Raw genomic sequence first — 23,958 nt, forward strand, 5'->3', positions numbered from 1 at the left:
GGTTGGAGAGGTTCAAATTTGTCGAGTTTCCTGATCAGTATTCCACTCTGAAACAACACCAGCAAGCAGATTAACTGGTCATTCATCTCATTGCTGTTTGTGGGATCTTGCTGTGTTCAAAATGGCTGTCACATATGCCTACATAAGTCACATCAATGTAAAGTAAATAATTGAATACAAAGCACTTTGAGAAGTTTCTAAGAAACATCAGACAGTATAAATGCAAGTCGTCCTTTCTCTTCAAAGGTATATCAGGGAGTTGAGGAAAAAATGAAGCAGATGCTTCCTGATGTGACAGCATTGTTCCAAAAGATGGCAGTCTATCACTGTAAAGATGGCAGTCTATCACTGTAAAAGATGGCAGTCTATCACTGTAAAGATGGCAGTCTATCACTGTAAAGATGGCAGTCTATTGCTGTAAAGATGGCAGTCTATCGCTGTAAAAGATGGCAGTCTATCACTGTAAAGATGGCAGTCTATCACTGTAAAGATGGCAGTCTATTGCTGTAAAGATGGCAGTCTATTGCTGTAAAGATGGCAGTCTATCGCTGTAAAAGATGGCAGTCTATCACTGTAAAGATGGCAGTCTATCACTGTAAAAGATGGCAGTCTATCACTGTAAAGATGGCAGTCTATCGCTGTAAAGATGGCAGTCTATTGCTGTAAAGATGGCAGTCTATCGCTGTAAAAGATGGCAGTCTATCACTGTAAAAGATGGCAGTCTATTGCTGTAAAGATGGCAGTCTATTGCTGTAAAGATGGCAGTCTATCGCTGTAAAGATGGCAGTCTATCACTGTAAAAGATGGCAGTCTATCGCTGTAAAGATGGCAGTCTATCGCTGTAAAGATGGCAGTCTATCACTGTGAAAGTTAAGTAATACCAACTTCCACTCATTTGCTTTGCAAACGGTGAAGATAGTTCGCAATTCGAGACACGTCAAAATGTTTTTTCGCTTCCTGTGCTCAAAGGATTTCTCAGACTGAGATGTGGCTCCATTAACATCTCAACACGACTGCAATTTAATTGTGACATTAGAGCAGCAGCTACGACAATTTACGCACACTTGGAAATTCTGAAGTTAGGTGTGACCTTCCTTCGATTATGCAGCAGAGGAACAATGCCAACTCTGTTTAAATAGAATATGACCTTTGTACAATATTCCAAGAGTCCAGTAACTTACTACAGAAACAATCGGAAATGTTTTCGATGGGGTGTTCCTGCTGTGTTGATTTTTTTCACATTTTCTTTTAACCCCTCCTCTCCTGTAGCTAGTGACTCATAGTGCAGTACGTACACCAAAGATACCTTTATACTGGAAACAAGGACATTCCACGATAGTGGATTTATTGAAAATGTTGTTAACCATTAAGGTCCCTTTTCTATATCTTGAAGACTGGATCTCTCCAGCTGTACACGTATTCATCCATGATTAAAAATACAAGAGCCAAAAGCTCAGCCACTATTGTTCAGTTCTTGGGATTTGTTGTCACATTATATCTTCACATTCCTCCCCAACACAAGGCTGGAAAGATGTGATTGCACTAGAGAGGGTACAGAGGAGGTTTACGAGGATGTTGCCAGGGCTGGAGAATTTTTGCTATGAGGAAAGATTGGACAGGCTGGGGTTGTTCTCTTTGGAACAAAGGAGGCTGAGGGGAGATTTAATTGAGGTGTACAAAATTATGACAGGACTAGATAGAATGGATAGGGAGGAACTATTTCCCTTAGCAGAGAGGTCAATAACCAGGGGGCATAGATTTAAAGTAATTGGTAGAAGGATTAGAGGGGAGCTGAGGAGAAACTTTTCACCCAGAGGGTGGTGGGGGTCTGGAACTCACTGCCTGAGAGGGTGGGAGAGGCAGAAACCCTCAACTCATTTAAAAAATACCTGGATGAGCACCTGAAGAGCCGTGACCTGCAGGGATACGGACCAAGTGCGGGAAAGTGGGATTAAACTGGGTAGATCTTTTTCGGCTGGCATGACGTGAAGGGCCATATGGCCTCCTTCTGCGCTGTAACTTTCTATGATTCTATAATTCTATTGCTACTCATGCCTTGGCATTATTACTGTATGTGGCAAGGACTCTAGGACTCAGACAGGAGTTGGCAACGGAGCAGATGGTCCCTAGATGGCGGCTCACCGCCAATGCACAGCGCTGATTACTGTCACTGTAACCCCATTCCCACATCATTACTTGTGAATGACCAGTCCCAGTGCTTAGGCGGTTGAGGCATTGTCAGATCAGCGGAATGGCGGAACAGGCTCAAGGGGCTAAATGGCCTCCTCCTGTTCCTATGTTCCTTATCTATAGATGCTCATCAGCTTTGATATCCAGATGTGGCTTATTCTGTAGACATGTTCTCTAGATGTTGATTCTCCACTGTTTCGCACTGGAGTCGAGAGGGTTAACAGAGTGCAGGAAACTGTGTCCCGACTTCAGTCTGCTCTGAGCAGGATGGTGCTGGGACAATGGATGGGATGGACGGTGCTGGGACAATGAATGATGCTGGGACAACGGACGGTGCTGGGACAATGGATGGGATGGATGGTGCTGGGACAATGAATGATGCTGGGACAATGGATGGTGCTGGGACAATGGATGGGATGGGCGGTGCTGGGACAATGAATGATGCTGGGACAATGGATGGTGCTGGGACAATGGATGGGATGGATGGTGCTGGGACAATGAATGATGCTGGGACAATGGATGGTGCTGGGACAATGGATGGGATGGGCGGTGCTGGGACAATGGATGGTGCTGGGACAATGGATGGGATGGGCGGTGCTGGGACAATGGGCGGTGCTGGGACAATGGATGGGATGGACGGTGCTGGGACAATGGATGGGATGGACGGTGCTGGGACAATGGATGGGATGGACGGTGCTGGGACAATGGATGGGATGGGCGGTGCTGGGACAACGGATGGGATGGGCGGTGCTGGGACAACGGATGGGATGGACGGTGCTGGGACAATGGGCGGTGCTGGGACAATGGATGGGATGGACGGTGCTGGGACAATGGATGGGATGGACGGCGAGGATCGTTAGATTGTCTGGGTGCAGCTCTGGCTACGGCTACTCCGTACATCTGGAGATGCAATACTCGACAGTAGGTAAAGATCGTCCCGCTTGGTAGGTTTAAGGCAGCCAGTAATGCAACAGCCAAAAGCATCAAGAATTGAGTTCAATTTCTTTGCATGAAGCAGCAGGAACAGAGTCCAGAGCCATGGTCCTGATAGTGTTTTGATCAATGGCCCACTTGGAGTTAGCCAGATTTCGTAGGATGTTAGTCCGAGCTCCAACTTTACCTTTGGTCTTGATAATGTGCACCTTGTAACTCAAAGTGCGATGCAGTCACACCAAGATAGTCAGGGTTCAACCAATGATCAAGATTTTTCCTGCACCCTCAATATAAAACTCCTGCTTTGCTTCTCTATCCTTGAGGTGGAATACACAGACCTGCGTCTTGTCTGGATTGGCCCTCAGTTGATTGGCGTCTTGCTCTTGTGTCAGGCCAGCTAGGGTTGCTCACGGTTACTTCCACCCAATCAAAAGTCCAGCTTTGAGCAGTAACAGAAAGATCATCTGCATTCAGGAAACTTCTGATGCCGGGATTGGTCATTTATCGAATAGTAAACCACCCTGTGGACCCCATCTGTTGTCTACGCCAATGGCTTTTATTTTATCAGCATAGTTCCATGCAAAAATGGCGACTGCTAATAAAGTTGAGATGAGCTGGTTAGTTTGGATTAATGGGGTGTATTTCCTGTAGTACCAGCATCACAGCATGAGATTTATTTGCATCCAAACACCAAACAGTTGAACTTTCTTCTGCAGTCAACCCTCCTTTATTATGCATGGCAAATTCCCAGCGGGAATGGGCCTAGTGTGGGGAGCTTGCCAAAGGGGAGAGGATGGGACACTTCACACATAACACCATTAGAACATAACCTAGCTGCAAGATGCATGGTCATGTACTGACAACACATGGGGCACCATCTCTGACACTGGGCACGTGCTCCAGAGCACAACGTCAGGAGTAATTGTCTGCTTTCAAGGTGGCACCTAATACAGATCCAAACTGGAGGAGGGCTGAGAAAGGACTAGTCCTTCTCTCTATTTTAAGAAGGGCACCGAGACATCTTTACATACAAGAGCATGGAGATAATAGGGAAAGGTGAAGCTGACAGGCTCAGGGCTGAGCTTTTGTCTCACTCCCACACAGACATACACACTGAGACTTTGTGCAATGGTTAAAATAGGCAGCGAAATGGCAGCCCAATCACAGCATGTCATGCTTTATGTGGAATCACATGAAGACATATCAGGAGTGAGGCCTGATTGGCCCCCGCTATATTTGCAGGTATGGTCAATGTCTGTGGAGCAGTGTCTTCATCGGGTCCGGGTCAGCACAGCCAGATAATAAACAATGTCACCTGATTTATGGTCACTTCCAGCTCACTGTCACGGTGACTGAAGGAGCTGGTTGGCTGCAGATGGCACTTCCTTGAGCTTCACTGTTGTTTGTCATTTCTTAAACCTTTACCCGCTCAACAGTGGCAAAAACATGCAAATGTGTTGAGACGCCCTCTGAACCCTCCCGCCCCGCCCATTGCGAAACTTGCCTCCAACTGTTTCCAACCATTAGCTGCAATTTTTATTCCCACCACCGATGCACTCCTCACAGGAGCACTGTCCTGTGAAGCGCCTCGGGACGTTTTACTACGTTAAAGGCGCTATATAAATGCAAGTTGTTGTTGTAGACCTGGTCTCCACCTGGATCTCTGACTGGCGATCCAGGAAATGTGAGTGTTATCAACACATTACCACTCAGGCAGAATTAGTGCCAATTATTAATTGTTTAGATTGGGCTTATACCATAGAATCATAGAAATGATCCAGCACAGAAGGAGGCCCACTGTGCTCGTGCCAGATGAGGGAATTCCCCCAAAACCCTGCAATTTATAGGCTCAGATATTTAGCTTCAACTGGCATAAAATCTTACTTTGCCTCTTCAGCTTTAAAATTGGTAAAAAATAAAATCAAGGTGAAGGAATACATAGAATAAAAAGACCATTTATTTACAGTTTGCACAGAAGAACAGACACAAAAACCCCATTTACTAAAAGTGGAATTTGATTTATTGAGTGATTGTCAGTCGGTGGGCCAGACAGTATCTGCGACACGTAAATTCTCCTATTGTTATAAACATCGACATCTGACTCACCCTGAGCAACGACTCAGAGAATTGATAGTAACTATGCAAAGTGACATTGAATTCACTGATTTCCTCCACAACCTCAGTTCTCAGTAAAGACTTTTGTGGGATTAAATTAACATTCTCTTCATTAGTATGATCATTGTTTTAAAGAAAAGCAGATGTAAATTATTTTGTTGATGTGATTGTTGTTCTCTGTTTCTCTTCCTTTTTATTCCTGAAAAGACTATCTGTAATCACCAGGTATTGTTCTGTGATTTATAAATGCGTAGGCTTCGAGGAGCTCCTGACATTTACCTGAGGAAGGAGGAAGCCTCCGAAAGCTTGTAAATTTCAAATAAAATTGCTGGACTATAACTTGGTGTTGTAAAATTGTTTACAATTGTCAACCCCAGTCCATCACCGGCATCTCCACAACATTTTTATTCCTGTGTTGCTCACGAGGAAAACCCTGTGCCCCATTGGCCGAAAATGGCCAAAGAACCTGGCAAGGCCGGGGAAGGAACATCAGCAGCAGGAGGCCACAGCTGGGGACCCTTGGGGACGGTCCCCGGCAATCTGGAGGGGGAAAAGAGTCCCGCGATCGGGGGGGGGGAGGGGGAAGGGGAGAGTCGGCGATCGGGGGGGAGGGGGAGGGGGAGAGTCCTGCGATCGGGGGGGAGGGGGAGGGGGAGGTCTGCGATCGGGGGGGAGGGGGAGAGTCTGCGATCGGGAAGGGGGTGGAGGGGGAGGGGGAGAGTCTGCGATCGGGATGGGGTGGGGGAGGGGGAAGGGAGGGGGAGGGGGAGAGTCTGCGATCGGGGGGGAAGGGGGGAGGGGGAGAGTCTGCGATCAGGGGGGAGGGGGAGGGGGAGGGGGAGAGTCTGCGATCGGGGGTGAAGGGGGAGGGGGAGGGGGAGAGTCTGCGATCGGGGGGGAAGGGGGAGGGGGAGAGTCTGCGATCGGGGGGGAGGGGGTGGGGGAGGGGGAGAGTCCTGCGATCAGGATGGGGTGGAGGGGGAGGGGGAGGGGAGAGTCTGCGATCGGGGGGGAAGGGGGAGGGGGAGAGTCTGCGATCGGGGGGGAGGGGGTGGGGGAGGGGGAGAGTCCTGCGATCAGGATGGGGTGGAGGGGGAGGGGGAGGGGGAGGGTCTGCGATCGGGGGGGAAGGGGAGAGGGGGAGGGGGAGAGTCTGCGATCGGGATGGGGTGGAGGGGGAGGGGGAGGGGGAGGGTCTGCGATCAGGGGGGAAGGGGAGAGGGGGAGGGGGAGAGTCTGTGATCGGGATGGGGGGAGGAGGTGGGGGAGGGGGAGGGTCTGCGATCGGGATGGGGGGAGGAGGGGGAGGGGGAAGAGTCTGCAATCGAGGGGAGGGGGAGGGGGAGGGTCTGTGATCGGGGGGGAGGGGGGGAGGGGGAGGGGGAGAGTCTGCGATCGGGATGGGGGGAGGAGGGGGAGGGGGAGGGGGAGAGTCTGCGATCGGGGGAAGGGGGAGGGGGAGGGGAGAGTCTGCGTTCGGGGAGGATGGGGGGAGGGGGAGAGTCTGCGATCGGGATGGGGGGAGGAGGGGGAGGGGGAGAGTCTGCGATCGGGGGAAGGGGGATGGGGAGGGGGAGAGTCTGCGTTCGGGGAGGATGGGGGGAGGGGGAGAGTCTGCGATCGGGATGGGGGGAGGAGGGGGAGGGGGAGAGTCTGCGATCGGGATGGGGGAGGGGGAGAGTCTGCGATCGGGGGGGAAGGGGGGAGGGGGAGGGGGAGAGTCTGCGTTCGGGGGGGAAGGGGAGAGGGGGAGAGTCTGCGATCGGGATGGGGGGAGGAGGGGGAGGGGGAGAGTCTGCGATCGGGGGAAGGGGGATGGGGAGGGGGAGAGTCTGCGTTCGGGGAGGATGGGGGGAGGGGGAGAGTCTGCGATCGGGGGGGAAGGGGGGGAGGGGGAGGGGGAGAGTCTGCGATCTGGATGGGGGGGAGGGGGAGGGTCTGCGATCGGGATGGGGGAGGGGGAGGGGGGAGAGTCTGCGATCGGGGGGAGGGGGTGGGGGAGGGGGAGAGTCCTGCGATCGGGGGGGGAGGGGGAGGGGGTGGGGGAGGGGGAGAGTCCTGCGATCGGGGGGGGAGGGGGAGGGGGAGAGTCTGCGATCGGGGGGGAAGGGGGAGGGGGAGGGGGAGGGTCTGCGATCGGGATGGGGAGGGGGAGAGGGAGGGGGAGAGTCTGCGATCAGGGGGGAAGGGGGGAGGGGGAGGGGGAGGGGGAGAGTCTGTGATCGGGATGGGGGGAGGGGGAGAGTCTGCGATCGGGCGGGAAGGGGGGAGGGGGAGGGGGAGAGTCTGCGATCGGGATGGGGGAGGGGGAGGGTCTGCGATCGGGGGGGAAGGGGGAGGGGGAGGGTCTGCGATCGGGGTGGGGGGTTGGAGGTCAGAGTCCTGCAGTCGGCAATCGGGCCTGGGAGAAGCTCCTGGGAGAAGCTCCACGTTCAGGTGAGTTATTTTCCTCTCCGGTGGCAGCCTTCAGCCTCCCTTTAAGGGCCTCTGGTTTAGCTGCTGTGCACCGAATAAAACTGACCACAGGGCAGAGTTAGATTACAGATCAGCCATGATCTCATTGAATGGCAGACCAGGCTCGAGGGGCTGAATGGCCTCCTCCTGTTTCTATGTCTCTCAGTGTACGGTGCACATGCTGCTCACCACATCGAACCCTTCAACATGAGGAATGGGAATTACCCAATCAAATTTCGAGGCCATTAACTTTGCCATGGCTGGTGTGTATCTTGTGATTTGTCAGCTGAAGATCTTTCATTGTCTCTGTTTTTAGATGATTGTATAAAGTGTTTGGGGTTTGTGGTCTCGGATGTACCAAAGTGTGTTGTAACCTGGTGACACACACCCAGTCACCCTGCTGTCCATATTGTACAGGCACAGGAGGCCCTCGAACCCCCCTCGTGAGAGGTGACACTATTACATCACAACTCAGTTAGTGTTGTGAAAGTCATGATGTGGCGATGCCGGTGATGGACTGGGGTTGACAATTGTAAACAATTTTACAACACCAAGTTATAGTCCAGCAATTTTATTTTAAATTCACAAGCTTTCGGAGGCTTCCTCCTTCCTCAGGTGAACGATGTGATTTCCACATCGTTCACCTGAGGAAGGAGGAAGCCTCCGAAAGCTTGTGAATTTACAATAAAATTGCTGGACTATAACTTGGTGTTGTAAAATTGTTTACAAGTGTTGTGAAAGACATTTGTCATTCCACTCAATCAAAGCAAATCTCAAAGCAGTGATGTTACTGGTGGGACTCTCAGGATCAGTAAACTCTGATAACAATAAGAAGGAGAAAGTTTAGTGATGGGTAAAGGAAAATAGAAACATTTATATATTGTTTTAAAAATCAATAATATCCTTGAAATGGGTTCAAGGGGGGAGTTGGGTGATGTTCATAATCTGCTCAAACGTTACTCCTGGGAACACACTCAGTCGTTAGTCGTGTAACATATTCCCTCTGGTCCCCTTTCTCATTCATATTTACACCACAGTTAATATTATGTCCAAGAAATATAAAGTGATAACGGTATGACATCATGAAAGTATTTACTGGAACTATTCTTAAACAATGGTTAAAAGTTAAACTTGTGCTGAATGACATGCAGCAGAGAACAGATCAGAAAAAAAACACTTTTGATGTATTTCAGCTTAAATATAAACATCTAAGTAAGAATCGTGTCTAAACTGGGCTTGATCTGGAATTTAAATTCAGTTATTTAAAATAAAATCTGGAATTAAAATACTAGTATCAGTAATGGTGATCATGAAACTACCGGATTGTCGTAAAAACCCATCTGGTTCACTAATGTCCTTCAGGGAAGGAAACCTGCCGTCCTTACCCGGTCTGGCCGATATGTGACTCCAGACCCACAGCAATGTGGTTGATTCTTAATTGCCCTCTAAAATGGCCGAGCAAGCCACTCAGTTGTAAAATCTCGCTACAAAAAGTCATAATCAGCATAAAACCGGACGGACCACCCGGCATCGGACCACTAGGCACCGGACACGACAACGGCAAAACACCAAGCCCAGTCGACCCTGCAAAGTCCTCCTCACTAACATCTGGGGACTTGTGCCAAAATTGGGAGAGCTGTCCCACAGACCAGTCAAGCAACAGCCTGACATAGCCATACTCACAGAATCATACCTTTCAGCCAACGTCCCAGACTCTTCCATCACCATCCCTGGGTATGTCCTGACCCACCGGCAGGACAGACCCACCAGAGGTGGCGGTACAGTGATATACAGTCAGGAGGGAGTGGCCCTGGGAGTCCTCAACATTGACTCCGGACCCCATAAAATCTCATGGCATCAGGTCAAACATGGGCAAGGAAACCTCCTGATGATTACCACCTACCGCCCTCCCTCAGCTGATGAATCAGTCCTCCTCCATGTTGAGCACCACTTGGAGGAAGCACTGAAGGTAGCAAGGGCACAGAATGTACTCTGGGTGGGGGACTTCAATGTCCATCACCAAGAGTGGCTCGGTAGCACCACTACTGACCGAGCTGGCCGAGTCCTGAAGGACATAGCTGCCAGACTGGGCCTGCGGCAGGTGGTGAGCGAACCAACAGGAGGGAAAAACTTACTTGACCTCGTCCTCACCAATCTACCTGTCGCAGATGCTTTTGTCCATGACAGTATTGGTAGGAGTGACCACCGCACAGTCCTCGTGGAGATGAAGTCCCGTCTTCACAATGATGTCACCATCCAACGTGTTGTGTGGCACTACCACCGTGCTAAATGGGATAGATTCAGAACAGATCGAGCAGCTCAAAACTGGGCATCCATGAGGCACTGTGGGCCATCAGCAGCAGCAGAATTGTATTCCAGCATAATCTGTAACCTCATGGCCCGGCATATTCCTCACTCTACCATTACCAACAAGCCAGGGGATCAACCCTGGTTCAATGAGAAGTGTAGAAGAGCATGCCAGGAGCAGCACCAGGCGTACCTAAAAATTAGGTTCCAACCTGGTGAAGCTACAACTCAGGACTACATGCATGCTAAACAGCGGAAGCAACGTGATATAGTCAGAGCTAAGCGATTCCACAACCAACGGATCAGATCAAAGCTCTGCAGTCCTGCCACATCCAGTCGTGAATGGTGGTGGACAATTAAACAACTAATGGGAGGAGGAGGCTCCGTGAACATCCCCATCTTCAATGATGGCAGAGTCCAGCACGTGAGTGCAAAAGACAAGGCTGAAGCGTTTGCAACCATTTTCAGCCAGAAGTGCCGAGTGGATAATCCATCTCGGCCTCCTCCCGAGATCACCACCATCACAGAAGCCAGTCTTCAGCCAATTCGATTCACTCCACGTGATATCAAGAAACGGCTGAGTGCACTGGATACAGCAAAGGCTATGGGCCCCGACAACATCCCAGCTGTAGTGCTGAAGACTTGTGCTCCAGAACTAGCTGTGCCTCTAGCCAAGCTGTTCCAGTACAGCTACAACACTGGCATCTACCCGACAATGTGGAAAATTGCCCAGGTATGTCCTGTCCACAAAAAGCAGGACAAATCCAATCCAGCCAATTACCACCCCATCAGTCTACTCTCAATCATCAGCAAAGTGATGGAAGGTGTCGTCGACAGTGCTATCAAGCGGCACTTACTCACCAATAACCTGCTCACCGATGCTCAGTTTGGGTTCCGCCAGGACCACTCGGCTCCAGACCTCATTACAGCCTTGGTCCAAACATGGACAAAAGAGCTGAATTCCAGAGGTGAGGTGAGAGTGACCGCCCTTGACATCAAGGCAGCATTTGACCGAGTGTGGCACCAAGGAGCCCGAGTAAAATTGAAGTCAATGGAAATCAGAGGGAAAACTCTCCAGTGGCTGGAGTCATACCTAGCACAAAGGAAGATGGTAGTGGTTGTTGGAGGCCAATCATCTCATCCCCAGGGCATTGCTGCAGGAGTTCCTCAGGGCAGTGTCCTAGGCCCAACCATCTTCAGCTGCTTCATCAATGACCTTCCCTCCATCATAAGGTCAGAAATGGGGATGTTCGCTGATGATTGCACAGTGTTCAGTTCCATTCACAACCCCTCAGATAATGAAGCAGTCCGAGCCCGCATGCAGCAAGACCTGGACAACATCCAGGCTTGTGCTGATAAGTGGCAAGTAACATTCGCGCCAGATAAGTGCCAGGCAATGACCATCTCCAACAAGAGAGAGTCTAACCACCTCCCCTTGACATTCAACAGCATTACCATCGCTGAATCCCCCACCATCAACATCCTGGGGGTCACCATTGACCAAAAACTTAACTGGACCAGCCATATAAATACTGTGGCTACAAGAGCAGGTCAGAGGCTGGGTATTCTGCGGCGAGTGACTCACCTCCTGAATCCCCAAAGCCTTTCCACCATCCACAAGGCACAAGTCAGGAGTGTGATGGAATACTCTCCACTTGCCTGGATGAGTGCAGCTCCAACAACACTCAAGAAGCTCAACACCATCCAGGACAAAGCAGCCCGCTTGATTGGCACCCCATCCACCACCTTAAACATTCAGTCCCTCCACCAATGGCACACCGTGGCTGCAGTGTGTACCATCCACAGGATGCACTGCAGCAACTCGCCAAGGCTTCTTAGACAGCACCTCCCAAACCCGCGACCTCTACCACCTAGAAGGACAAGAGCAGCAGGCACATGGGAACAACACCACCTGCACGTTCCCCTCCAAGTCACACACCATCCCGACTTGGAAATATATCGCTGTTCCTTCATCGTCGCTGGGTCAAAATCCTGGATCTCCCTTCCTAACAGCACTGTGGGAGAACCTTCACCACACGGCAATGGTTATGCCATTGAATGTCAACGGGAGGTGGTTAGACTCTCTCTTGTTGGAGATGGTCATTGCCTGGCACTTATCTGTAAATATTTCAGAGGCATATTCAAAACTGGGGCAGAAAAATGGGCGGCAAAATAAATGTGGAGACAGAAAGTGGAGTGTGGGCTGGTTTTGGAATGGTGAGCATTTGAACCTCCTGTCTAATGGCTGCTAAAGTGTTGAATATTTACTGCTGGCCCATTCCAAACACCCACACAGGAAGATTCAAAAATGGCAAGCCTATGACTCACAGGGAAGACGGCACCTGGTGATCCTTGCCTATAAGAGTTTGATTGGTTCAGAGAATGTGAAGATGTTGGCCTAGCCCAAACTATTTCAGTTCTTGTGTCTCGTCCCCTTCTCACTCAATCCCACGCAGGCACTCAGAGTTACACAAACAACATACACTGTTAGTGCCTTGTATTGTGAGCTCTGTTGCATAACTGCATGAGAAGAAGAAATAAAATCATACAGGAAAGTCCCTCCGAGAACTCGACAGGCCATCAGGTAGTTATCACATCATAAAGAGAAGATCATTCTCTAATTCAAAGGTTGCAGACCACTAGAAAGAGGACCCACTTACTGTGGCAAACTTTGGAAGCAAATGGAATTTCTTCCTTATTTGGGAAGTTGGTCTGTTAACTGTAGATCGCAGTGACCTGCTCTGCTACCAGTTCCAGTGCAACCCTGACACCCCCTGGACAGCACCTCCCTCAACATTATCTCCAGAGCTGTCCCACTTGAGAGCCCCACCCTTGGAATTGTTGGACTTCTGGCCCATGTCCTCAACATTTGCTGCAATACTGAAATGAAAAGAAGCTTTTTTTCCTCCAGGAAAGGCAGGTACAGTTTTATGATCTAAGCTGCACTTTTAAGGCTCTGCCTGGGAATCCCACCTCCTGACCCCTGCATTCCCTGTACGATATGCAAAGTGAGCTAGGAGTGACTATCCAGAGAGGACCCCTCACTAGCCCAGTGCTGGGAATGTGCCAGCAAATGGGTTTCAGGCCCAATATTTTTATTAATGCTTTTTGCGATCCTAACAAAATTTGTGCTGGCAAGTCTAGCTGCCAAAGCAAAGCCAGCATTGAGCAGACTGTGGGGAATTTGCAAGGTTGACTCATTTGAATAATTAGTATAAGCTCCGGGCACAACTTTGGCCTGGTGCTGGCAGCTGTCTCAAGTGGGAGAATGTGGAAAATCTGGCTGGTAGCACAAATTTAACGGCATGTGGCCACTTAAAGGTGAGTGGCTGCATATGGGGGAGGGGCAGACATATAATGTTTGAGCCTTCGCAAAGGTTCAAAATAGATTCCAAATATTTGTAAGTTTTTTCCAAGACTGTGAGCAGGGCGTGGAGGCAGGTGGGCGTTTGATGGAGAGCATCACATGGTTTGATGGCTGACCAATGGGCATGCACTACCTGCCGCTGTTTTGCTCTCCAGGGCACCCTCCCCACAGGACCACAGTTCACAGGCTTGTCAGGAGGTGACAATAGTTCACACAATACGTGGGTAGTGGCACCATAGGGAACCTTGCTACCTGGGAAACGTTCAGTGTTCTGGTGAGATGCTGCCTCACGTTGCTCCTTGCAAACAAGTCCTCTGTCACTTGCTTGATGCGTCAGTGGACAGCTAACTGACTGGCTTGGCATTTGTCACCGATGGCAGGGTGGAAGGATTGGGTTGCATACAAGTTTAATGCAGTAGTGATCGTTCTGCCCACAGCAAGAGCCATCTCTGTGATCCGATTGCCTGAAGGCCAGCAGTTGATAGCTAAGGGGGCAGCCTTCCTCGTACAGTGCAGGCACCAAAAACAGTTTTCCTCTAACAAGCCCAGAAAGGACAATCTGGGCCAGTAAGTGCAGGTCCTGGGTTTGGACAGGTAACTAAAAATGTGCGATGCTTTGTTACACCTGCCTTTCTTGGGCCCTCAAGAAGGATTAAGGAGGAATTTCCAAAGGGTAGTAATATGGTTAGTCCTTAGCTGCACGGTATTGTGTCCAATTCTGGGCACCACCCTTTAGGAAGGATGTCAAAGCCTTGGAGAGGGTGCATATGAGATTTACTAGAATGGTACCAGGGATGAGGGTCTTCAGTTCATAGAATCATAGAAAGTTATTGCACAGAAGGAGGCCATTCGGCCCATCGTGTCCATGCCAGCCGAAAAAGAACCATTCAGCCTATTCCCACTTTCCAGCACTTGGTCCATAGCCCTGTAGGCTCCGGCACTTCAGGTGCACATCCAGGTACGTTTTAAATGAGTTGAGGGTTTCTGCCTCTCCCACCCTTTCAGGCAGTGAGTTCTAGACCCCCACCACCCTCTGGGTGAAAAAAATTCTCCTCAGCTCCCATCTAATCCTTCTACCAATTACTTTAAATCTATGCCCCCTGGTTATTGATCCCTCTGCTAAGGGAAATATGTCCTTCCTATCCACTCTATCTAGTCCCCTCATAATTTTTTATACCTCAATTAAATCACCCCTCAGCCTCTTCTGTTCCAAAGAAAACAACCCCAGCCTGTCCAATCTTTTCTCATAGCTAAAATTCTCCAGTCCTGGCAACATCCTTGTAAATCTCCTCTGCACCCTCTCTAGTGTAATCACATCTTTCCTGTAATGTGGTGACCAGAACTGTACACAGTACTCAAGCTGTGGCCTAACCAGTGTTTTATACAGTTCCAGCATAACCTCCCTGCTCTTATATTCTATGCCTCGGCTAATAAAGGAAAGTATTCCATATGCCTTCTTAACCACTTTACCTACGTGTCCTGCTACCTTCAGGGATCTGTGGACATGCACTCCAAGGTCTCTCACTTCCTCTACACCTCTCAGTATCCTCCCATTTATTGTGTATCCCCTTGTTTGTCCTCCCCAAATGCATTACCTCACACTTCTCTGGATTGAATTCCATTTGTAACTTTTCTGCCCACCTGACCAGTCCATTGATATCTTCCTGCAGTCTACAGCTTTCCTCCTCACTATCAACCACACGGCCAATTTTTGTATCATCTGTAAACTTCTTGATTAAGCCCCCCACATTCAAGTCCAAATCATTAATGTATACCTCAAAAAGCAAGGGACCGAGTACTGAGCCCTGAGGAACCCCACTGGAAACAGCCTTCCAGTCACAAAAACACCCGTCGACCATTACCCTTTGCTTCCTGCCACTGAGCCAATTTTGGATCCAATTTGCCACTTTCCCTTGGATCCCATGGGCTTTTACTTTTTTGACCAGTCTGGGACCTTGTCAAAAGCCTTGCTAAAATCCATGTAGACGACATCAAACACGTTACCCTCCTCTACCCTCTCTGTTACCTCATCAAAAAACTCAATCAAATTAGTTAAACACGATTTGCCTTTTATAAATCCTGCTGGTTTTCCTTTATTAATCCACGTTTGTTGAAGTGACTATTAATTCTGTCCCGGATTATCGTTTATAAAGTTTCCCCACCACCGAGGTTAAACTGACTGGCCTGTAGTTGCTGGGTTTATCCTTACATCCTTTTTTGAACAAGGGTGTAACATTTGCAATTCTTCAGTCCTCTGGCACCACCCCCATATCCACGGAGGATTGGAAGATTATGGCCAGTACCTCCGCAATTTCCACCCTTCCCTCAGCAACCTCGGATGCATCCCATCCGGACCGAGTGACTTATCTACTTTAAGTACAGCTAGTCTTTCTAGTACCTCCTCTATCAATTTTTAACCCATCCAGTATCTCAACTACTCCTCTTTTACTGTGACATTGGCAGCACCTTCTTTCTTGGTAAAGACAGATGCAAAGTACTCATTTAGTACTTCAGCTATGCCCTCTGCCTCCATGCGTAGATCTCCTTTTTGGTCCCTAATTGGCCCCACCCCTCCTCTTATTACCTGTTTACTATTTATATGCCGATAGAGAAGACTTTTGGATTCCCTTTTATGTTGGCCGCCAGTCTATTCTCATACTCTCTTTGCCCCTCTTATTTTCACTTCCCCTCTGTACTTTCGATATTCAACCTGGTTCTCACTTGTATTATCAACCTGACATCTGTCATACGCCCCCTTTTTTCCATTTCATCTTACTTTCTATCTCTCTCATCATTCAGGGAGCTCTGTCTTTGATTACCCTACCTTTCCCCCTAGTGGGAATGTACCTAGACTGTACCCGAACTATCTCCTCTTTAAAGGCCACCCATTGTTCGATTACAATTTTCCCTGCCAATCTTTGATTCCAATTTACCCGGGCCAGATCCGTTCTCAACCCACTGAAATTTGCCCTCCTCCAATTAAGTATTTTTACTCTAGATTGCTCCTTGTCCTTTTCCATAACTAACCTAAACCTTATGATACTAGGATCACTGCTCCCTAAATGTTCCCCCACTGACACTTGCTCCACTTGGCCCACCTCATTCCCCAGAACCAGATCCAGCAATGCCTCCTTCCTCGTTGGGCCGGAAACGTACTGATCAAGAAAGTTCTCCTGAACACACTTCAAAAATTCCTCCCTCTCTTTGCCCTTCACACTATTACTATCCCAGTCTATATTAGGATAGTTGAAGTCCCCAGTTATCACTACTCTATGGTTCTTGCACCTCTCTGTAATTTCCCTGTAAATTTCCTCCTCTATCTCCTTCCCACTAGTTGGTGGCCTATAGAATACACCCAGTAGTGTAATGGCACCTCTGTTGTTTCTTAACTCTAACCAAATAGATTCTGTCCTTGACCCCTCCAGGACATCCTCTCTCTCCAGCACTGCAATATTCTCCTTAATCAATACTGTCACCCCCCACCTTTCTTTCCTTCCCTATCATTCCTGAACACATTGTAACCAGGAATATTTAGTACCTAATCCTGCCCTTTTTTGAGCCAGGTCTCCGTTATCGCTGCTACATCATATTGCCATGTGGCTATTTGCGCCTGCAGCTCACCAACCTTATTTACCACGCGCTTCTTGCGTTTATACATGTGCACTCTAAACCTACCTTAGACTTGTATTCTTTTAGTCTGATCCCACCTAATACTATGCTATTTTTTACCCTCATGCTACCTATCTCTCCCAATCCTTCGCGCAACTTGTTTCTCCTTTCTGGTGCCCATCCCCCTGCCAAATTAGTTTAAACCCTCCCCCACAGCACTGGTGAACCTCCCCACGAGGACATTAGTCCCAGCTCTGTTGAGGTGCAATCCGTCTGTCTTGAACAGATCCCTCCTGCCCCAGCACTCGTCCCAATGTGCCAAGAATCTGAAGCTTTCCCTCCTGCACCATGGCTCTAGCCACGCATAACCTGCCGTAACTTCCTATTTCTGTACTTACTAGCGCGTAGCATTGGAAGTAACCCAGAGATTACTACCTTTTGAGGTCCTGCTTTTTAACTTCCTCTCTAGCTTCTGAAACTCTAGCCGCAGGACCTCATCCCTTTTCTTTCCTATGTCACCCACTTGGACCATGACTTCTGGCTGTTGCCTTGCACCCACGCTGTGATGTCCTTTACCCTGGCACCAAGGAGGCAACGCACCATATGGGACTCGCGTCGACGGTCACAGAAATGCTTGCCTGTCCCCCTGACTATTGAATCCATCATGACTACTGTATTTCAATGCTGAATACCGTTTGAGAGTGCCACACACCCAGAAGATTCCAGCACTGCCTGTCTCTTCCTACCCTTTTGGATGACCACCCACTTGCTAACCTGAACTTTCTGTGGCTGTGGGGTGACCATCTCTTGGAACATACAATCCAGGGAACCTTCAGCCTCCCTGATACTCTGCAATGATTTCAGCTGCCCCTCCAGCTTAGAAACCCTCAGCTTGAGCTCAAGCAACTGGCAGCATTTCCTGCACATGTGGCCCTGTAGGACACATGAAACGTCCTGAAGTTCCCACATGACGCAGGGATTGCACGCAGTGGGTCTCAGCTGCACGTCCACTATATTTAGAAACCTTTGTTTTTCTAAACTCCCTTTGGATACTCGATTATTAATTTACTCTTTACTTACCCCGATTAACCTACCCTTTTATTCCGGGTCTCTCAGAGCTCCTCCTCTCTATCACTCTCTCTGTTTTCAGTGAATGGGGAAACTCCCCCGGGGCTCAGCACCGCACCCAGGATACCCGGGGCCCCTCCCCTGGGCTCAATGCCGTTTCTCTCAACTAAATGACCTGTTTATTTAGAGATAATTACTTTTTAGTCTGTTTTTTTTTAATTGTTGGTTTACTACAGAAATTAGGATCATTTATTTCGTTTTTTTAACTTAAAGATGATGATATCTCCAGTTTCCTCCTCCACTGGTCACCTCCAGAAGCTCAAAGTTGGACTGAATCTTTGAATTGCTCATTACCAGCCCTGGCCACCAGCTGCCCTGTATTTCCTAATGAGCTGAACACTCACTGAGGTTTCTCTGGGTGGAGTTTTTCAATTTGCTGTGTTTGGAAAAAAAAACCTGAGAAGTGGGCCAGTATTATGCAGCAGCGATGATGTGGTTTATGACTTCAAGCATGTGATACTCACACTGGTTTCTCATGATCGTTCAGGCCCTGAACTAACATTTTCTGAAGCAGATGTTTCTTACAGATCCAAACATACACTTTTTAAATCCATGGCAAGTCCAAAATTACTTGATCTTTTACAAAGCTTTAGTTTACATTTGTTTCATAATCAGGAATCTGAAAGTTATGTAATGCTCATTATATTCTAAAATAATGTATTATTTTTAGAATAATTGTTAAAAGCACAAGAATATTATTCCACAAATTAATATGTTTCTTTATAAACTAGTAAAACTTCTAAAATGTACAAATATTATATGTGGAAATAGACAAGGCATATTTCAACAACTTGCAATATGAGCAAAACACTTTAGGAGAAGGTGAGGTGAGCAAACATGACACAGGAGGGTTGCAGAGGCAATTGGAAAGCAGAGAGAGAGAGAAATTTTTCAGAGAATTTTGCAAGAGGAGATTGAGGTTGCAAGGTGGTTTGGGGAAATGATTCCAACGAGCAACGGCATAATGACTGAAGGGTTAGCCTGAATATGGAGTGGAGGATTGAGGAGGGTCAGTGGGCCAGTGTCACGAGGGAAAAAGGTATGGCCTGGGACATACGATTGGAGGAAATGATTCAGGATAGGGTGGGGCCAGAATGGGGAGAGAGAGAGAGATTTTGAAGCTGCTGTCGGGAGCCAGTGCAGCTTGACACGGACAAGGGGCAATAGTGGGCAAGACTTTGTGTGAAAGGGATCTCGGGCAACTGAGTTGTGATTTAACTGGACTTTGTGAAGGGTGGAGAAATCTATCCTGGGAATGATGAAGACATGGATTAGGGTTTGGGCACTGGAAGGTGAGGGGTAGGATTCGAGTTGGCAATGTTCTGGGTGTGGAAAATGCAGTGTTGGTGTGGGTCCTAATTAAACACAGTTCAATCACAGTTCCTTTCCCTTTGGCCAACATCAAACATGATAGATAGGGTGCAGCTATAAGGTGCGAATAGCTGCAGTAATGAAACTCAAAGACACCATGAAATAGACAAATTTCCTTAGAATCCGAAACAACTCTCAGTGTAAATCAGCCAGAATGGCAGGATGAGGAGCAAAATCAGGCAGGACCTAGAGACACTGGGTCTCCATCCAGATCTCAAGTTTCCATTGGGGTTTGGAATGGACAGAACTTCTGCCTCGTATGACCCATGATTTTAGAATCCCTTTCACTCACTGATCTGGACACTGGGAAGAATCCAATGCACAGGTCAGTTCAGGGGCCAAATTGGGGCCCACCTGAAGTTCCAGGTCGGGACCTCCGAGAATTCCGGCACGTAGCGGGGAGTGGGACTGTAATACAGAGCGAGGAGTGGGACTGTAATACAGAGCGAGGAGCGGGGAGTGGGACTGTAATACAGAGCGAGGAGTGGGGAGTGGGACTGTAATACAGAGCGAGGAGCGGGGAGTGGGACTGTAATACAGAGCGAGGAGTGGGGAGTGGGACTGTAATACAGAGCGAGGAGCGGGGAGTGGGACTGTAATACAGAGCGAGGAGTGGGACTGTAATACTGAGCGAGGAGTGGGACTGTAATACAGAGCGAGGAGCGGGGAGTGGGACTGTAATACAGAGCGAGGAGTGGAACTGTAATACAGAGCGAGGAGTGGGACTGTAATACAGAGCGAGGAGCGGGGAGTGGGACTGTAATACAGAGCGAGGAGTGGGACTGTAATACAGAGCGAGGAGTGGGACTGTAATACAGAGCGAGGAGCGGGGAGTGGGACTGTAATACAGAGCGAGGAGCGGGACTGTAATACAGAGCGAGGAGTGGGACTGTAATACAGAGCGAGGAGCGGGGAGTGGGACTGTAATACAGAGCGAGGAGGGGACTGTAATACAGAGCGAGGAGCGGGGAGGGGACTGTAATACAGAGCGAGGAGCGGGACTGTAATAGAGTGGGGAGTGGGACTGTAATACAGAGCGAGGAGCGGGGAGTGGGACTGTAATACAGAGCGGGGGGGTGGGTCTGTAATACAGAGCGAGGAGTGGGACTGTAATACAGAGCGAGGAGCGGGGAGTGGGACTGTAATACAGAGCGAGGAAAGGGGAGCCGGGTTTTAATACAGAGCGAGGAATGGGGAGCAGGGTTTTAATAGAGTGGGGAGTGAGACTTTACTACAGAGCGAGGAGTGGGACTTTAATACAGAATGGGCAGTGGGATCTAATACAAAGTGGGATTTTAATGCAGAATGAGGCTCTGATGTAGAGCAGAGAGTGTGCTTCAATACAGAATGGGAACTGGTGCTTTCAATTTCCCCATTGTCATGCTCCATTGATCAGCTGGCTGCTGTTAAATGTTGGTTAGGACTGTCCCAGGAAATGAATGTGCTGATGAGGTGATCAGCTCCGACAGACACTTGCACACATTCTAGACTTACAGGTATGAAGTTTTACCAAACGGTTTTGTTTCTGATAAAGGTGATTCATTTTGGTCAATGGGAAAACAAAACCTCCTTCCCAGCCCCTCGCTTCTTCGAGAGGAAAGTTAGAGTCGCAAAGTTTATTATTTTCGAATCTAAGGTCAAACTTTTCTATCTCAGTTTGAACTCTGTCTCATTGCAACTTTAGTCAGTATGAATTAAGTCAGTGGTTTCAGTATGAATTTTCAGTCTCTATGCATCCCACATCTATTACTCATGTCAAGAGAAATTTTGGGGGATTTCCTGAGTAACGTATAAAGATCATATCCATGAAACGAAAGTAACAAAATGCCACACAACTTGTAGACGCCAAGTGGTAAAGTCAGCCTGGTTGTAGTTAACATCAATTTGGCAAAAAATAACTTTACCTGCTGCCAAGTGAGCTTACCCACAGAGAGCGGCTCACAAGCTCTTTTCATTCTCTGGTTCTTTCCGATGATGCATCCACATTTACGCAAGTAAATGTCCCAGAGGTTACTTATGTTCTTCTGTGTAGGTGACACAAAGAAGGATAGACAAGTCCATTTTACTTATTTAGCACATGACCAGGAGAGGAAGAGCAAAAGAAAGTCAAGTTTAATATGACTAAAAAACAGAAAAACTTGTAAACGATTAGGATTTTCCAAGAATAGGTTTGACTGTAATCCCTCAGATAACCGAAAGCTGGTTTAACTTCTCATGGACACCATCCACTCCTATTCCTCCTCGCTGGGCCAATTGCCCTCAAGATTGGCAACTTCTTTCAAAACCTCCAAATGACACTTTATGGCTGATGCTCGGCCCAAGCTACAGATACTGATGGTACCAGAGGATTCCCTTCCTTCCACTCGAGGGGGAACGCACCTCCTTAGCTACTTTATTTTAACTATGACCCCAGTGAACACCCATCATTTTTGGGAGCCAGATTTGGGCACAGAGAGCAGCTCAGTTTCCCCCTTCACTACCTGACAACCAGCAACAGTTGAGCGCGTTAACTCAAAACATCAGATATTCATCACTAACTGAACGAAAACCGAATACCTGCTGGACTGGCTACAGTAGCATTCAGCACCCACCATCATATATACTGGATCTGGCCCTTAGTTCAGCTATTTGGGCACATGCAGCTAGAAGAACCAATTCCAACACAGGAATCTTACGTACTTGACCGCCTTTTGGAAAGCCCTTATTTATTTGAGTGGCTATTTCCAGCAGCGCGGAACAGTCCAGTAATTATATGGCACCAGGTGGAGTCCTTACCCCAAACTACTGAACATTGATAAACATTGTTTTCTCTGATTCACCACTCAGGACAGATGGAATACTCATTCTCACAGATATGATCCTTCTTTCTTGACTCCTGCCAGCAGATACTGTTAGCCCTCTCCAGGCAGTCATTTATACTGCACTTTCTTAGCAGGATTTGGTGGGTAGCAGGTTAGACGAAGGACTGATTTCTTCATCCCCACCTCTCGAGGGCTGGAGATCCCTTGTAGGAGTGTAACTCCTAGTATCCCTTTGTGGTTTGAACTAGATATTTGTGTATTTTTCTTGAATGCTTCTTCAATGTTCTTGAAAATTGACTGTGCAAATACTTGAGACAAGGTTTGATATGAATCGATAAGCTGCTTTATCTCACAGTAATGAGAACGTAGAAAAGTTATGGCCAGACTCACTTTAATTCAAACACTACCACTTATCTTCATGTAGTAATACAAAATAAAGAACTAACCTCACTGCCCCACATCAGTGAGTTATCTCACTTGACTTAAAGATAACTTCTGACTATTCTCTTCTGCATTCCAACCTTCTTGTAGTTTGTGATATCTGGCAATCTTGCCGCACTCAATTTTAAAAACTCTCTGCCTGTATACGTCCATCTCTTGTTTGTAGAAAGGGTATCAAAGACTTTCCAGCCGTGCGTGCGATTGCTGAGACAGAAAAATGAATTGCTTATTATTTACATTCTATGAGGAAACAACATCAACACTTGCTTATTAGCATCTTAACTATCTATCATCTCAGATTCTTTTATTAAACTTATGTGAATGCTTTAAAACACATTTACAACTATTTTTCCAAAACCTCTCTTTGGAACAATGGTCTCAGTGTGTGTTTACTATTCATACTCATCACCTGTACTTGGCTTTCTATGTCTGGTCTCGTTCCACTTTATCCAATGGGAGAGTGACCATGGCACTGCGAGGACAAACAGCAAATACAGCATTCAATCTCCACTCTGAACTGCTGACGACTTTATCCTGCGCTGGTGTCCTGCTACACATTAGGATTCTCTTTCTTTAACATTGACAGTGGTATAAATTTCTTGCCTTAAGTGTAAGTAGACATGGTTCATGTTCCATGTTATGATCTGTGATAAAATCCTATGTTGAAAAAATGAAAATACAAACTGAAAAAGAGCAAATCTACATTGTGAGTTAACTATGAACAGTCTACTGAAAATACAAATTTACCTAATTATACTGGTGTCATCTACTTAAAAGATCAAAGTAATTTGTTTCCTTGATTTAATTGGTGGCAGTGACCCTTTCACAAGACAGATCTATTTTGTTCTCTTATATAGTTTTTGTATGATCGATACAGATACATTAAAGTGCTCAGTTCCAGACACTGTCCAAACACTGCGCTCACGCCCAAAACCAAGGCAAGTCCACACTTGTTATGAACTAAAATGTGACCTGAGATGCCAAGCAATCCAGGAGGTAGCACGCCTGAGGTGAACAAAAAAATCCCTTATGTTCCTGGAAATTTATGCCACAGTTGGAGGTTAAACTAGCAAAACGTGAGAAGAAGTGCTTCCTGACATCACCCCTGAACGGCCTGGCTCTAATTTGAAGGTTCTGCCCCCTTGTTCTGGATTCCCCCCACCAGAGGAAATAGTTTCTCTCTATCTACCCTATGAAATCCTTCAATCATCTTAAACACCTCAATCAGATCACCCCTTAATG

At 47.8% G+C, this 23,958-nt stretch overlaps 1 long non-coding RNA gene across 1 annotated transcript; it reads right to left on the reverse strand.

Annotated features, from left to right (window-relative positions):
* Positions 1–21,401: 21,401 nt before the first annotated feature.
* On the reverse strand, positions 21,402–23,374 carry LOC137324280 (uncharacterized). Its single transcript, XR_010963583.1, has 3 exons — positions 23,126–23,374; positions 22,722–22,920; positions 21,402–21,498 (listed from the first exon to the last, which is right to left on the reverse strand). It is a non-coding gene; the product is annotated as an uncharacterized lncRNA (long non-coding RNA).
* Positions 23,375–23,958: the final 584 nt, after the last annotated feature.

The sequence above is a fragment of the Heptranchias perlo genome, chromosome 8, assembly GCF_035084215.1.
Source record: "Heptranchias perlo isolate sHepPer1 chromosome 8, sHepPer1.hap1, whole genome shotgun sequence".
In the NCBI taxonomy this organism is placed as follows: Eukaryota; Metazoa; Chordata; class Chondrichthyes; order Hexanchiformes; family Hexanchidae; genus Heptranchias; species Heptranchias perlo.